Genomic DNA, 15,742 nt, shown 5'->3' on the forward strand with positions numbered 1-15,742 from the left:
TTGGAGGATCTGTTGGCTACCTGTTGAAATAGGCCTGTTTGCCAATTTTCCACCACCTCCACCAGGGCTTCAGGTGCAGCATGGTAAACCAGGGAGATGGCTCTCTTTGTTGTGACGTTCTTTACTTTCCCCAGTCAGCTGCGGTTCCAGGGACCCTGCCGGCACCTGTTGTAACTGCAGATCGCTTCTTAGAAGTGCAGGCTATCTTTGTGGTGGTAGCTACTTACAGTTGGATTCCCAGCTGAGAGAATAAGGCAGCGAACAGCAAGGTTGTCCTCTAGGGAGCTGCTACTGGATCTACCCATTGTCCCTACCCTGGCAGCAAGCTACTCCTGTCCCTTGAATCACTGTTACAGCTCTCTGACTTGACCCCCTCACCCCCACTGTGTCTACAATGAGGATGCTGCCTGCACAACACACACAGAGTCTAAGGCTTTTGTGGAAATTTTGTATTGTTTGCTCGTTTTTACACTCACATAAATAATGCACTCAAGCCCACAGACAAAGCTATGCCAGGATTGCTTTTAATTATTGCTAGCACTTGGTGGTCAGATTCTTTCTTTTAATGAGCTAAAACCCTACATCTTTAAACATTAACCAAGGATTTTAATTTTGAAAAGGCATGATTGTACTCTTTGTGAGACGTAGGAAAAGTGGAAATAATCATTGGGTGTGTTAGCAAAACTAGAAATGGAGCAGTGCAAAAACAAAAGTAGTTGTGGTGGCAGTGGTGAGGGTACTGCGGGCTTGGAGTTTAAAAATAGAATGAAAAAATTGTAACGTTATTTTTTAAAATCTTTGCAGTTAGAAAGACCTTCTTGCAGTTATTTGGATTTGAAATTTAATAGACCTGGCACAGACGATGTAAATTTTAACTTTCCTTCTGCTGCCTTCTGAATATTATGTATTGCAAAGCTTTGAGTCATTCAGGACGAGCAGATACAGAACCCCTTCCTGAGGAACTCATCATTTTCACTTCCTTGGTCCCGAACAATTGAAGCCACTGACTGTGGCCTAACAGATTTTCACTTTTGTTGTTAACAGCATCTTTTTTTCTGCTGAATTACCTTGCTGAACAGAACTGTAGTCCACCTTGCTATTTCTTCAATCAGAATGTTGGAAAAGTTCAACCAACTTCAACTATTCACCAACCCCATTTCACCATCACATAAATATGCTTCAAGCACACATGATGCCACTTCCATGATGTCACCAAATGCTGTGCTGAAACTATCTCACCACTCAGGATCAGAATCAGGTTTATTATGAGTGACATATGTCGTGAAATTTGTTGTTTTGCGGCAGCAGTACAGTGCTAGACATAAAGACATCAAAATTACTGTAAGTTACAAAAATAAATAAATAGTGCAAAAGAGGAATAATGAACTGGTGTTCATGGACTGTTCAGAAATCTGATGGCAGAGGGGAAGAAGCTGTTCCTGAAACATTGAGTGTGAGTCTTCTGGCTCCTTTACCTCCTCCCTGATGGTAGTAACGTGAAGAGGGCATGTCCTGGGTGGTGAGGGTCCTTAATGATGGATGCTGCCTCCTTGAGACACCGCCTCTTGAAGATGTCCTAGATGGCACAGAGGGTTGTGTTCGTGATGAAGCTGGCTGAATCTACAACCCTCTGCAGCCTCTTTCGATCCTGCACATTGAAGCCTCCATACCAGGCAGTGATGCAACCAGTCAGAATGCTCTCCACTGTACATCTGTAGAAATTTGCAAGAGTCTTTGGTGACGTACCAAATCTTCTGAAACTCCTAATGAAGTAGAGCTGCTGGTGTGCCTTCTTCGTGGTTGCATCAATGTGTTGGACCCAAGATAACTCCTCTGAGATGTTGATGACCAGGAACTTGAAGCTGCTCACCCTTTCCACCACTAACCCCTCAACGAGGACTGGTCTGTGTTCTCCCGAATTCCTCTTCCTGATGTCCACAATCAGTTCCTTAGTCTTGCTGACGTTGAGTGCAAGGTTGTTGTTGTCACATCAACCAACTAATCTATCTCACTCCTCTATGCCTCCTCATTGTCATCTGAGATTATGCTAACAACAGTGGTGTCATTGGCAAACTCGTAGATGGCGTTTGAGCTGTGCCTAGCCACACAATCATGAGTGTAGTGGGAGTAGAGCAGTGGGCTAAGCATGCATCCTTGAGGCGCACCTATGTTGATTGTCGGTGAGGAGGAGGTGTTACTATTGATACTCACTGACTGTGGTCTCCCTATAAGGAAATCGAGGATCCAGTTGCAGAGGGAGGTACAGAGGCCCAGGTTTTGAAGCTTGTTGATCAGTACTGAGGGGCTGATGGTGTTGAACGCTGAGCTGTAATTGATAAACAGCAGCCTGACGTATGTTTTGCTGTTGTTTAGGGTCTCCAAAGCCGAGTGGAGAGCCAGTGAGATTGCGTCTGCTGTAGACCTGTTGCAGCACTTGGCAAATTGCAGTGGGTCCAGATCCTTGCTCAGGCAAAAGTTAAGTCTAGCCATGATCAACCTCTCAAAGCACTTCATCATAGTAGATGTGAGTGCTACCGGGTGATAGTTGTTGAGGCAGCTCACTCTGCTCTTCTTGGGCACCGGTATGATTTGATGCCCTCTTGAAGCAGGTGGGACCTCCAACTTCAGCAGTGACAGGTTGAAGATGTCTTTGAACACTCTAGCCAGTTGGTCGGCACAGATTTTCAGCACCCAGCCAGGTACACTGTTGGGGCCTGACACCTTGCAAATATTCACCCTCTTGAAGGATGTTCTGATGTCGGACTCTGTGACACAGATCACAGGGTCACCTGATGCTGTGGAGATTTGCACAGGTGTAGTGTTATTCTCCCTTTCAAAGTGTGCATATAGGGTGTTGAGCTCATCAGGGAGTGAAGCATCACTGCCATTTATGCTGGTAGGTTTCACCTTGTAGGAAGTAATGGCATGCAGACCCTGCCACAGCTGTTGTGCATCCAATTATGTCTCTCACCTCACAAGGAATTGCCTTTTCGCTCTCACAATGTCCTTCCGTAGGTCGTACCTGGACTTCTTGTAGGGTACTGGATCACCGGTCTTGAACGCCACAGATCTAGCCCTCAGCAGACTGCGAATCTTCTGGTTCATCCGGGGCTTCTAGTTTGGGAAAACTCAGTATGTTCTCGATGGCACACACTCATCCACGATGAAGTCAGTGATGGTCGTGGCATATTCATTCAGATCCAAAGTTAAATCCCCGAATATGGTCCAGTCCATTGATTCAAAGCAGTCCAGTAATCACACCTCCTCCTCTCTTGACCATACCTTCGCAGTCCTCACCACTGGCGCTGCGGCCTTCTCTGGTGCCAGCCACACCAAGCACTGTCTCACTGCTGAGGGGAAGAATCGTGTAATCTGTACCAAAAAGGACTAGGTCAAGCATAGAAGTATCTTACAGAAATTGATCAGATTCTGCATTTCCATCATCAGAGTGCATAGGCAAGGGGAGCCCATTTGGCCATCTCTACAGATGGTACCTATTTTCATCTGGATTCGTCTGATGATTTGGATTCTGTTTTTGTTGCTCTTATTGATCACTTGATTCTAAAAAAGATTCTTGACAATAATCCTAAACTTTCACAACAAATATCCATCGTATTTGTTCCAGAGTTTCTTTCCCGATCAAGTCCCTATTTGCCACACTGCAGTTTGAGTATGAAGTGACATGTACTGAATCATTCCTATTAGCCAATTCTTTTAACGCAGAAAAATCCATCTCTTTATTCTTATCTGTGTTGCCTGTCAGATTTGTATGTTAGTGTTCCAGTGACAGTCTGGCTGCAGCATTAGAAAATGAAGCATGATTTCAGGGGAAGGAACTCCATTAATTAGGATTGCACTGTAGTTTTTGAGCACATTGAATTAATTTATCAAGCATTGACCACTTTATTTGCCTCATTATTGGTTTAAATCACTTCAAGTTTGCATATTAAGCTGCTTGTGTTTCCATGATTAAGGCAGTGTTGCATTGTGTTCATAAGCCATATAGATAGGGAAAATCCCCAGATGAGGGTGGGTGGGTGGGTGTGTGTGTGTGTGTGTGTGTGTGTGTGTGTTGAAGTAGCTTAATATTTCAGTTAGTCAGTCAAAATGTTGCATTGATTACCCCACAGTAGAGAACAAATTTAGGCAGGGTCCATCTCCTGCATGTCGATGTTAAATGAACAACTATGATATTCTTCATGACTTCAGGCTGATAAGGGACAGTCAGCATGGGTTTGTGAAGGTTGTGCCTCATGAGTCTGATTGAATTCTTTGAGGATGTGACAAAGCATATTGATGAAGGTAGAGCAGTGGATGTGGTGTACATGGATTTTAGTAAGGCATTTGATAAGATTCCTCATGGAAGGCTCATTCAGAAGGTCAGGAGATATGAGATGCAGGGAAACTTGGCTGTGTGGATTCGGAATTGGCTCGCTCATAGAAGACACAGGGTGGTGGTAGATGGAGTATATTCTGCCTGGAGGTTGGTGACCAGTGGTGTTCTGCAGGGAGCTGTTCTGGGCCCCCTGCTCTTTGTGATTTTTATAAATGACTTGGATGAGGATGTGGAAGGGTGTGTTAGTAAGTTTGATGATACAAAGGTTGGTGGTGTTGTGGATAGTGTAGACGGTTGTTGTAGATTACAACAGGATATAGATAGAATGCAGAGCTGGACTGAGAAGTGGCAAATGGAGTTCAACCCGGAAAAGTGTGAAGTGATACACTTCAGGAGATTGCATTTGAAGACAGAATACAAGGTTAATGGCAGGACTCTTAGCAGTGTGGATGAACAGAGGGATCTTGGGGTCCACGTCCGTAGATCCCTCAAGATTGCCACGTAGGTCGGTAGGGTTGTTAAGAAGGCATATGGTGTGTTGACCTTCATTAGTCGGGGTATTCAGCTCAAGAGCTGCAAGGTAATGTTGCATCTCTATAGAACCCTTGTTAGACCACACTTGGAGTATTGTGTTCAGTTCTGGTAACCTCATTATAGGAAGGATGTGGAAGCTTTAGAGAGGGTGCAGAGGAGATTTACCAGGATCCTGCCTGGATTGGAGAGCATGTCTCATGAGGATAGGTGGAGTGAGCTAGGGCTTTTCTCTTTGGAGAGAAGGAGGATGAGAGGTGACGATAGAGGTGTACAAGATGCTAAGAGGCATAGATCAAGTGGACAGTCAGAGACTTTTTCCCAGGGTGACAATGGCTAACATGAAGGGGCATAATTTTAAGGTGATTGGAGGAAGGTATAAGGGAGATGTCAGGGGTAAATTTTTTTACACAGAGTGGTGGGTGCGTGGAACGCACTGCCGGCAGAGATTGTGGGAGCAGATGCATTAGGGACATTTGAGAGACTCTTAGATAGACACATGAATGATAGAGAAATGGAGGGCTATGTGGGAGGGAAGGGTTAGATCGATCTTAGAGCAGGATAAAATGTCAGCACAACATTGTGGGCCAAAGGGCCTGTACTGTGCTGTTATGTTCTTTTGGATTAAATAGCAAATCAGTGCTGATTTTCTAGGTTAAAAATTATCATTTGGATGAAATTCTATGCATGAACCACAGTTGAACACCCTGTGAAGCACAGATCTGAACTTTTAGGAGAAGGGACTAAAACTGTAAGGGTAAGGAATAATGGGTTGTGTATAATGGCAACTTGATTCCCAGCCAGAATTAAGATGATTAGGTAAATGTCTCATTGAATATGCCTGGGGACACTCCAGTGCAGTGACAGGGATTCGTTTTCATACAAAATTTGCTTCTCCACTCAATGCCCAGCTTTTAACAGGAAATGTGCTGCAGTTTTGGTCAGAGTTCTTGTTGCTATGGCTGATGGAGATTCAAATGCTGTGTACAGACTGTTCGATGTTGTGGGCTGTTTCATCACACTTTGACTGAGATTCTTATGCATGTGCTGGATGGTCATCATATGGCACATTGTCAATTCTTTCCAAATTTCCTAAGGACATATATGGAAGCCATTCAGCCCATCTAATCTATGCCAGTTCTCAAAGCAATCCCATTTCGCCACTTTCATGCAAGTTCATTAACCTTCCCCTTATTCTCCCAGGAGCTTGGGGTAATTTACAGTGGCCAATTAATCCATCTAAGCAGCATATCTTTGCGATGGGGAGGAAACCGGTGCACCCAGAAGAAATCTATACGGTAACTGGGAAACATATAAACTCCACACAGACAGCAGAGGAAGTCAGAATTGAACCTGGGTCTCTAGAGCTGTAAGTTAACTGCACTGCCTGCAGTACCATTGTGCTGTCCTTTTGGTCCTGGGCAGCTCACTGCACACTTCAGTGCCCACTGAATAAATGCAGCTCAGGACCAAAAGGGCAGCACAGTGTTTTTGTGTGTGTTTGTGTATAATATATATACACACATATATATCGCTCTCTATCTCACTCTCTTCTCAGGACTGAGGCCAAAGGGCAGAGGGGACCAGCAGACTTAGACCCAGTAGTCGCCTGGGATAGTTCAGTGGAAAGAGAGAAGAGAGAGGGAGAGAGTAGGTGGTCTGATTAGTAAGTTTGCAGAGGACACAAAAAAATTGGTGAAGGCAGCATGGTAGGCATAGAGAGGCATCAGTCAGCATGGACAAGGTAGGCCAAAGGGGCCTGTTTCTGTGCTGTATATTTCTATGATTCTAAGAGTGAGTGCTTTTGGCTATAAGTAGCCTGAGTAGTGCTGATGGTGTGATGAAGAAGGGGTGGGCTGAAAGATTTGGGGTGAGTATCAAGTGGGGGTAGGGTAAACATTGGGGAGAATGAAGGTTTGGGGAGATGAATAGGTGAGGGAAATCACTGGATAAGGTAGGGCACCCAAAGGGTAAAAGATAAAGTATGGGGCCCACCTTAGTTAGCAGGGAGAGAAGGGGATCTGGTTCCAGTCCAGCACTGTGCTGTTAAATACCCAGTTGTCCTAGGAATGAGCAATGTTTTTGGATTTCTGCTTCGGTACTCCAAAATGAGCATTGAATGTGGAATAACATTATTTGAAATGTATCAGACATAAGAAACACAATTCATTATCTGGAAGCGCCCAGCGGAATTTCCAAAGTGACACAAAATGACCCAGAAGTGGTCATTATCATGTTCCATTTTGCAGTAGGTGCATGAAATAAACACTGCTACTCGATCTAATTTCCAGCGCAGAGTTTCTTGCAAGTCCTGCCACATCACCCACCCATTGACTGGCACAATACAACTCATCGGTCACCACGGTCTTGTCAATAGACATACTGGAAAAAATGTAGTTTCTTCAGGAAACCTTCTCCAGTTACCATGGGGCATTAATAATTGACGTGCACACCTGTATTGATACTGTTCAGCCTAATTGCTTAGTCACCGATTGCAAACTCTGCTTTCACTTTGGAAGTGAATCTAAAGGCTTTATAAATAATTCTGCTTCTGCTTTGAAAGCACATTGAATTAACTGCTCTGCTCGATGCCACACAAGTCTACTTCAAAGGTAGTAGTTACACACAGAGAAACACTTCCTATTATTATTGGAATCCCTTGTGTAAAGTTAGCACAGTTACACCACTTGACATATACACCCACATATATAACTATGCAGATAGTAGCATAAATTTTCAGTTCTAAAAATCAACATAAAGCAATGAATTGAAAAAGAATGAATTTAATAGCTTTTGTTGTGGGCTACATTTTACACCCACCATGTTGATAACAATGTGCTTAGTTCAGGTTGTAGGCATTTATTGCCTTACTGTTGCATTTTTACATTGCACACAATCAAGATTAACATTTCCACAAATGAAAAGACTGTGATGATTTACTTCTAGGTGATGTTTTATTCTTTTTCCGAGCATTCTCATCTTGATCTGAGGAGAAGCAGATTAAATGTAAGGCAGTAACTGATTAAGAGTCCAAAAGCCAGCAGATCCGGCACATACGGATTTTTTACTTAGTTAAAATTAAGGCAGTAGTTTAATAGTCTGTGGTATCAACGTAACTATGATTGTAGTCAAGTTGATACCATTGGCTTTACAAGCAACCTAGTTCAATGCTATCTGGTCATTAATTATTTATTAATATGGATGCATATTTTACACTTTTATTGAGCTGTAATGAGCCTGACATGAGCCCAATCATGTCATCACCCAATGAATGCTGATTTTTAATTATGTGTGTATTTTTTCCCCTGGCCCCCAAGCTTCCCTCTTCCAAACCCACATTGAGACTCTGAGGCTACCTCTGGTGCTGTCTGTGTGGAGTTCTCACATTCTCCATGTGATCACGTGGATTTCCTCCCACATTACAAAGATGTGGTTTTTTAGGTAAATTGGACTCTGTAAATTGCTTCCAGTGTGTAGGTGAATGGTAGAGTCTGGGTGGAATTGATGGGAATATGGGGAGAATAAAGTAGGGTTAATATAGGTGGGTGCTTGATGGTGTGGACCTGGTGGGTTGAAAGATTTGTTTCCATGCTGTAAGGATCTATCTACTGAAAACAGATCAACTCTGGTGTTCTTCTGCACTGGATAACTCCATACTAATCCATGTGAATTTACTCACTGAATTGTTTGGGTGCAGGATTACTTCCTCAAACAAAAGGGGAAGTGAGATTAATGTTTAATTTCCCATCACTGTTGGGCATCATTTAATGAAAGACACTGATTATGGCAAGAGTTTCATTTAATTATTGCATCTTTAATAAAAACTTGTTAATTTTCTCTTCTCACTGAGCAAGATAAATCTCTACAGTTGTGCATGTCATGAAGAATTTATTTATCTTTGACTAATCAGTCTTGCAAATATATTCTGATTTTGGAGCAGTGGAATATAAAAAATCTTCAAATTGTAGATTTCTTCCTTTCTGATGTTACTGTTTAAATTCTTTCTCTTGTCTGAATGGCGCATATATCTGTGTTTGTGTGTGTGTGTGTATATTTAATTACACCAAATCCTCTGCGAAAGTCTATGAATTCATCCCAACACTGTGTACCTTGACCTGCTGTTTAGGTAGAAATCCATTATGCAATTTTGTATTTTTTTCTAAAACAGAAGTACCAATTCAAAAGAAACCGATAAAGCCTGTCTCCAAATCCCAGCCAACTGAGGATCTATGGGATAGGCCATGGATGCCAGGCAGGAGTTTTAACCTCTGACAGAATGTTGAAATCTGGTCTTCTTCAGGCTGAGGGGGGGGGGGGGGGGGGGAGAAGGTGGGGAGGGGAGGATTGAGCAGGTGGGCATGTACATTAACTATGGCTGTGCGATGTTAATGTAATCTAACAGGGAACCTTGTCTCTGCATGGGAAGCCATGCCATAACTGTGGGAAAACTTGGTAAGACTACGGATGGGACGGGGGCATCTAAATCTCTAAAGATAGGGAGATCTGCTCATCTCAGGGATCCTGTTGTACCCTGCTGGGATCTTACTGGGCAATTTGAATATTTATGATCTATAAGGAATAAGCAGTCAAATGACTCTAATCGGTGGAAATAAGCAGACAGAAACAGGCAGACAATGTTACCACAATGACCCAATTGTCGGAGTGAATCCCAGACTGCTGACATTGGCAATAAAGCAGCCTAGAGTTATGACAGCAGGACTTGTTAATGGGAAATGATCGTCTGCCATTACATAAAGGGGAATGGAAGCAGTTCCAAAAAACTTCAAGAGGTTATGATCATGTGGATAGCCCTGGGCCTGAGACAAGCTTTCTGACAATGGGATTAGAGGGGTTATTTAATAAGACACTGTTGGATCTACTGCTGACTATGGCAAGATGTGCTCAAAATCTCATCAGGTGTACCACTGGCAGCAGATTGAGAGCAAATTATTAGCAAACTCTGTTTGTATGTGGCAACCAGAGTACAGTGTTATCTTGTTCTACTGAAGAATTTAGCCACTCCACCTTTGCCTGTACAGTATTGTTTGATTAAAACTTGCATTGTTCTCAGGAGAACCTTCCATCATTGTTTTCTTGCACATGTCCTTGCCGTCCAAGCTGGGTTGCAAGAGTGCAGAAACACAAAATGGAACCAAACTTCAAATAGCACTCCCATTCAGGAGTTTTCATTAGCTTCAAGTGAAGGTAGTACTTTTTTTTCTGCCTAATTTTTGCATAGATTGTATGATTCACTTCATTGATCTGCAGGCACAGTTTGTTAATTTGCACTAAGAGCTGCGGGAACTGGTTTTAAATGCCAGCCATGCTGTTCACATTTGGATTCTGATGCCCCTCCCTGGTCAGCAGAGTGCTGAGCACAGCTGCAGTATACAATAAGAGTGAAGCAGACAAAAGAGGTAACCTTTACCAATATCTATAAGCTACACTTCATTTTGTTCCCTAACAACCAGTCTCAGCAGAGCTTTGACAGAGGTTGAAGGAATGTTTTCAGGCTCCTGGCTGTTCTTTCATACAAGGATCATATTGTGTAGCTGGGGAAATTAGGCTTTTTAATGCTTCTTCCTCTCTCCAGCTCAGTTTTTTTATTCTTTATGTACAAAGCCTTCCCCCAATAGAATAGGGTTTGGTACAGTTTCTATGGTGAAATTGTCTTTATTGGACGGAATGAGGTTTTAAAGGCCATGAGCACTGAATATCTATTTGATTTCAATGCAGAGTAATTGTACTTCTCACAACACCAGCATCACGTGATCAAAGGCAGGACAGTGCATATCACCATCTCAAATCTGTGGTGACTTTATCATTTGTTAGGAAGAAGCAGATTAATTTACTCAATGTATTTCTTAATTCCTTTCATTTTCTGTCATCATGTTTAGCATTTGTTTAATTGAGACAGGATAGCAAGCAAAGCATTTGTAAATATGTAAAGTTGGAAAGCAGATACTGGAAATCTGAAATAAAAGCAAAATTCAGGAAATACTCAACAGATCAGGCAGTATCGGTGGAGAGAAAAATAAAGTTAAAGTTTTGGTTTATTGGACGTCATCAGAACTGGGAAAAATTAGAGGAAATTTTGTTTAACCTTTCTCTGTTCTGAGCATTTATCTCCCAATCCAGCCAACCTGGGGATCTGTGGGGTAGGTCACAGGTCTCAGGTTTTAACTTCTCACGAGAATGTTGAAGTATGGACTTCCTCCTGTCTGCCTGGGAGGGTTGAGGAGGAATGGAGTAGGTAGGCCTGCACATTGGATATATAATTATATACATTAATGTATATAATTATATATATTAATTATAATGTATAATATTATACATTGTATAATATATTATACATTAGATTATATTAATATAGCACAGCCATACCGAATATACAGGAAACATCCTCTGCTGAGGGTTCATGGGAATCAATCCCATAATTGTGGGAAAGCTGTTAGAGGGACAGAAGCACATTAATTGCATTTAGAAACTTTGCTTTAGGGATCCAGTTGTTAATCTGCTAGAATCTTGTTGGGCAAGTTGAATATGTATGATCTGTAGGAATACAGGGGAGATCACCCAAAGGAAATAGCACAAAGGATCAGACAGCTGATGTTACCAGAATGACCAACTCTTGTCAAGATTGGGAATAAAGCAGCCTGCAATTGTGACAGCTGGATAGTGGGAAACCCTCCTCTGACATGATGTGCAGCGGAAGGGAAGTCGTTTCAGAGAATTTCAGGATATCATTGCTGTGAGAATTCTGTAAAAACATTTACTTAATTTTTGAAACTAATGGAAACCCCTGAACGGAAATTTTGGTTCCGTTTTTGTATAACTGCACTCTTCCTGCCCAACTGAAAGTCTGTGTGTGTGTGTGTGTGTGTGTGTGTGTGTGAGAGAGAGAGAGAGAAAGATGATGGAAAAAGGGTCGCCTGAGAGCAATACAGGTTGTCTTGAAACAGCACTGTACATGTGGAGTGGAGTGGCTAAATTGTTCACTAGAATGTGGCACCATGATGATATTTTTGTTTCTTATTGCAAAATAGAAAGCAAGCACTCATGCAAACTGGTCATTGAACTGAAACATTAACAGAGTGGAGATGGTCTCCTCTGATTGACTGTAAGGATCAAAACATGCTCAGGTAGGTCTGGTAGTGGCAGGGAGAAGTGTATAGGTTTTTTGATTTAAAAAAAAGCAGCAAAAAATACATTTTGGACAGAGAGAAACAAGCTTTGGTTTTAATGCAGTGACTTATCAGACTGACCTTGTATTAGTCATGCAATTAGTGTATATGCTTGAGAGTAAAACCTAATTCAATGACATTAACCACATTCAAATGTTTTGGGCAAATCTCCTTCCACTGGTTTTGCTCTGCAAGGTTACATTCAATTTAAAAAGTCAATGTCTTGCACAAGAAACAAAGCATCTTGCCACTTCCTATTCATTGGTATGTTGACTCATTGTGCAGTTACATTTCTCTTGAAGTCTTCCATGGCAGTGTTCCCCTCTTGGCTGTTCTTTCCAGATCTATTTGCAGCTATGCTGGGATATTTACTATGCAGCTATGCTGGGATACTTACTATGCTCTTGTGGCAACTGCCCACTGCCCCTTTTTATTCCGTCAAATGACAAAAAAGTAAACAATCTTTGCTTTATCTGTCTGCATCATGACTAAAATTATTAGAAAAACATTTTAAAAATAGTGAAAAATTGTAGAAATACAGAGCAGGGGAAAAGCTGCACAGCAAGTTAAGGTCTGAGATAAAGACCCAATGGATATTTGGAAAAAGTGGGGATTGTTAAGTGTTTTGTATTCAAATTCAAATTGAAGGCTATAATGTGGTAGATGCTACAGGATCCCAACTTCCCAGCCTGGATGATTGGGAGGTATAGAAAGGGGACAGCCACAAAATAGAAAAAAGTCATTATCTTATTGTCCTCACTCAACATCCATGTATCTCAATAAAGGTTCCTGAACTTGTGAAGTCCCACTACCTCTTCCTGCCATAGGTTCTTGAACAGGATTCTTTCCCGAAACATGGCTTCCAAGGCTAACTCCACTTCCTCAGTCATGGTGATTCATTGAAGGCTGGTGCTTCTTTGCTCCATATGACCAAATTTCATGCTGAATTCATTTACTAAACTGCTAGAGGAGCCAAAAATGATAAATTAATAGAAAAATTAAACAGACTATTTGCATTATTTATTATTAATAGCTTGGATTAAGTAAAAGTTTATCAATAAAGTGGTTAAACTATGTTATCACTAATCATAGAATATTAAACAAACCAATAACATAGCTGAGTGAATATTATTTTATGAAGCATCACAAAGTTTGTGATAAAGCACTTTTAGAGTGTAGTCAAAGATACCAGTTGTAGAGCCACGATAAGGTAAGCAGCAGCTCTCATTTTATACTTGAATTCAATTCAAAATCCTTCCTGGCTATAAAATTTTAGAAATCTTTGTGAATTAATTCTCATAGTGCACGGTCCCAAATACTTCCAGGATATCCCTTAAATAATGCCTACATTCAGTAAATATCCTCTTGCTCTGCACAAAGGCAGCTATTTTGTTAGGATATCCAGTACCTAAAAACATATGGTTAAACTATTTCCACTGTTTTCAAGACACCTTTTTTTTATAGTTTTGCTTATAATATTGTGAAAGTCAAATATTCTTCCTCCCATTTCAAAGTTCCAAGATTTCAGCTATTTCATTCTGGCTGTATAGACCACAGTATATCACAAAATCACTTTATTTTAGATCTATAAGGGGCCATTTCCTATTTTAATTACTGTAAGTTATTGCAAATATTGTCATTGCGCTCATATTTAACAAATTAAATGGAATAAAATAAATTGCAATATTTCAGTGCACTTGCACCATCCTTTAAAACACCAGTGAATTTGAGCATTGCAGCTTGTTGCTAATGTAATTGATGTACTGTTCTTTCATTCATCTGTCATTTGAACTTGATGATCACAAAATGATCTGGTGTTGGAAGTTTGGAATCTAGTTATGTAGCCACTTGCAAATGCAATGCACAAGTGGAAAAGTAGCATTAGTCTTGGGTAGTAAGCACATAGCAAGTGCTTGAGGTTCTAGTGAACAGTTAACATTCTTTCACATTTTGCAATATCTTTTCATTTGTCATTGATTACAAAAATCTACTGAGAATTGTTTTGCTCTGTGTGACTTTGCTACATATCATGTACTATATTTTTATTCTAAACACTGCCAAAGTAGATTTGAACTTCTGTGTTTTTGCAGCTAGATTCTTTCAACGTTTATGGAATCAGGATGATTTGAGAAAAACTAACTTAAAAATACTCGTGCTGTACATCATCTATGTTGCAGATATATGAGGCCCTGGATGGATGGAAGTTGAGAGGACTGAGATGCACAATGTCACCCCTCACCTGCACACTTTGAGGCGATAGTTCGTTCACATATTCTTTGAGCAGGTGTTTGGCCAATTGGAAAAAAGTGTGCTGTGAGGAACTGGGGTCATAGCTGTGTGACTGAGATGGAAATCAATCCACCTAAAGTTTCATGGGAAATTAATTTTCCAGTTTGAATGGTCCCGAGGAGCTGAAGTCCACAGTGAAAGTTCCTCATGGTTCAGTGGTGATATTCTTCAAACCACAGAGCTATACCCAACAGTTGGTCTTTGATGGAAACATTACACTGTACGTCCATATCTGGGGACGTGACTTGTCAGTGAGAACTGCCCAAGTTTCATTCAAAAATGTACCTGATCTGCTCTGAAATAAAGGAGAGATGTTTCACAAATAGAAACTAAGCATAGAAAGTATTGTAAAACATTAGCAGACCACCACTGAATCTGATGCAGGCCTTGAGGGACAACTTTACAGCTGTGTGTTTTTCAGCTGTTCTTTCACTTAAGTTCAATACATTGCCAACTATTTTCTAGAGTATGTTTGATGCAGATTGATAGAGGTACATTTAAAGGAATGGTACAGGCATGTGAAGAAGGAAATAGAGTTATGCTGGTAGATTTATGAGGAAAAGATGGGAGGAAGCAAGTCTGGAGCATAAACTAGCATGGACGGGTTGGGCCAAATGGCTTGTTTCTATGCATACAATCCTGTGTAGTCCTTTATAACTGAGTAAGCAGTCAACAGTTCCGGCTTCCATTCAGGTTGCTCATGAGAGGTTCCAAATGTATACACTTTTCTACACATTTATAATCTGCTTGTAACCCAGTGTCTGCTCTCTTCAGCACGTACATGATGTTACAATGCTGAAGGATGAATCACAAAGTGAGTGCAATGTGCTTCATTGTTTTGAAGCTGGGAAACATTGATGGGAGTAAACAAAAATAACCTAGCTTAAACATTGAAAAATGTAGTTTCTCATTACAAGTATCATATGACAAAAGATAGGGATAGAGAGGATAAGTTCTTTCAAATGTACATGAATGCTTTAAACAATGGACAATGGTTATTAAATCCAAAGTGAAAACCATATTCTGACCCAGTGGACTCCAATGGAATTATTACAAAACTGGAAGATACTGTGGCATTCGGGATTTTTGTGCTGCTAGAAGTGTCTGTACCCCATTGTGGTTGTTGCTGTGGTGATGAAAGGAATTTGGCTTTTCAGTGGCATTCTAATATTTCATAGCAGTTGTATACTGTAGATAACTTCATGACTTCATGCATGCTCTCTAGAATGCTGAGAATATAAATTTTTCTCTATTGCAAACCACCTAATCTTTTAGATTATTCATGGACATAAGCATACAGTCAATAGTGAATAGTGTGTCTATTGTCCTGACAGTGTGCACAGGCATTGAAAAGAGCTGATCTAAGCCAACCCCTTCTCAAGCTGTTTTTTTTTTGCAATTA

The 15,742-nt window shown here is 41.0% G+C and overlaps 1 protein-coding gene across 1 annotated transcript in view; it reads left to right on the plus strand.

The window, feature by feature from the left end:
* LOC127578618 (proline-rich protein 5-like) overlaps nucleotides 1–15,742 on the plus strand; it is a 61,807-nt gene that overhangs the window by 38,046 nt on the left and 8,019 nt on the right.

This window comes from Pristis pectinata, chromosome 15 (assembly GCF_009764475.1).
Source record: "Pristis pectinata isolate sPriPec2 chromosome 15, sPriPec2.1.pri, whole genome shotgun sequence".
NCBI lineage: Eukaryota > Metazoa > Chordata > Chondrichthyes > Rhinopristiformes > Pristidae > Pristis > Pristis pectinata.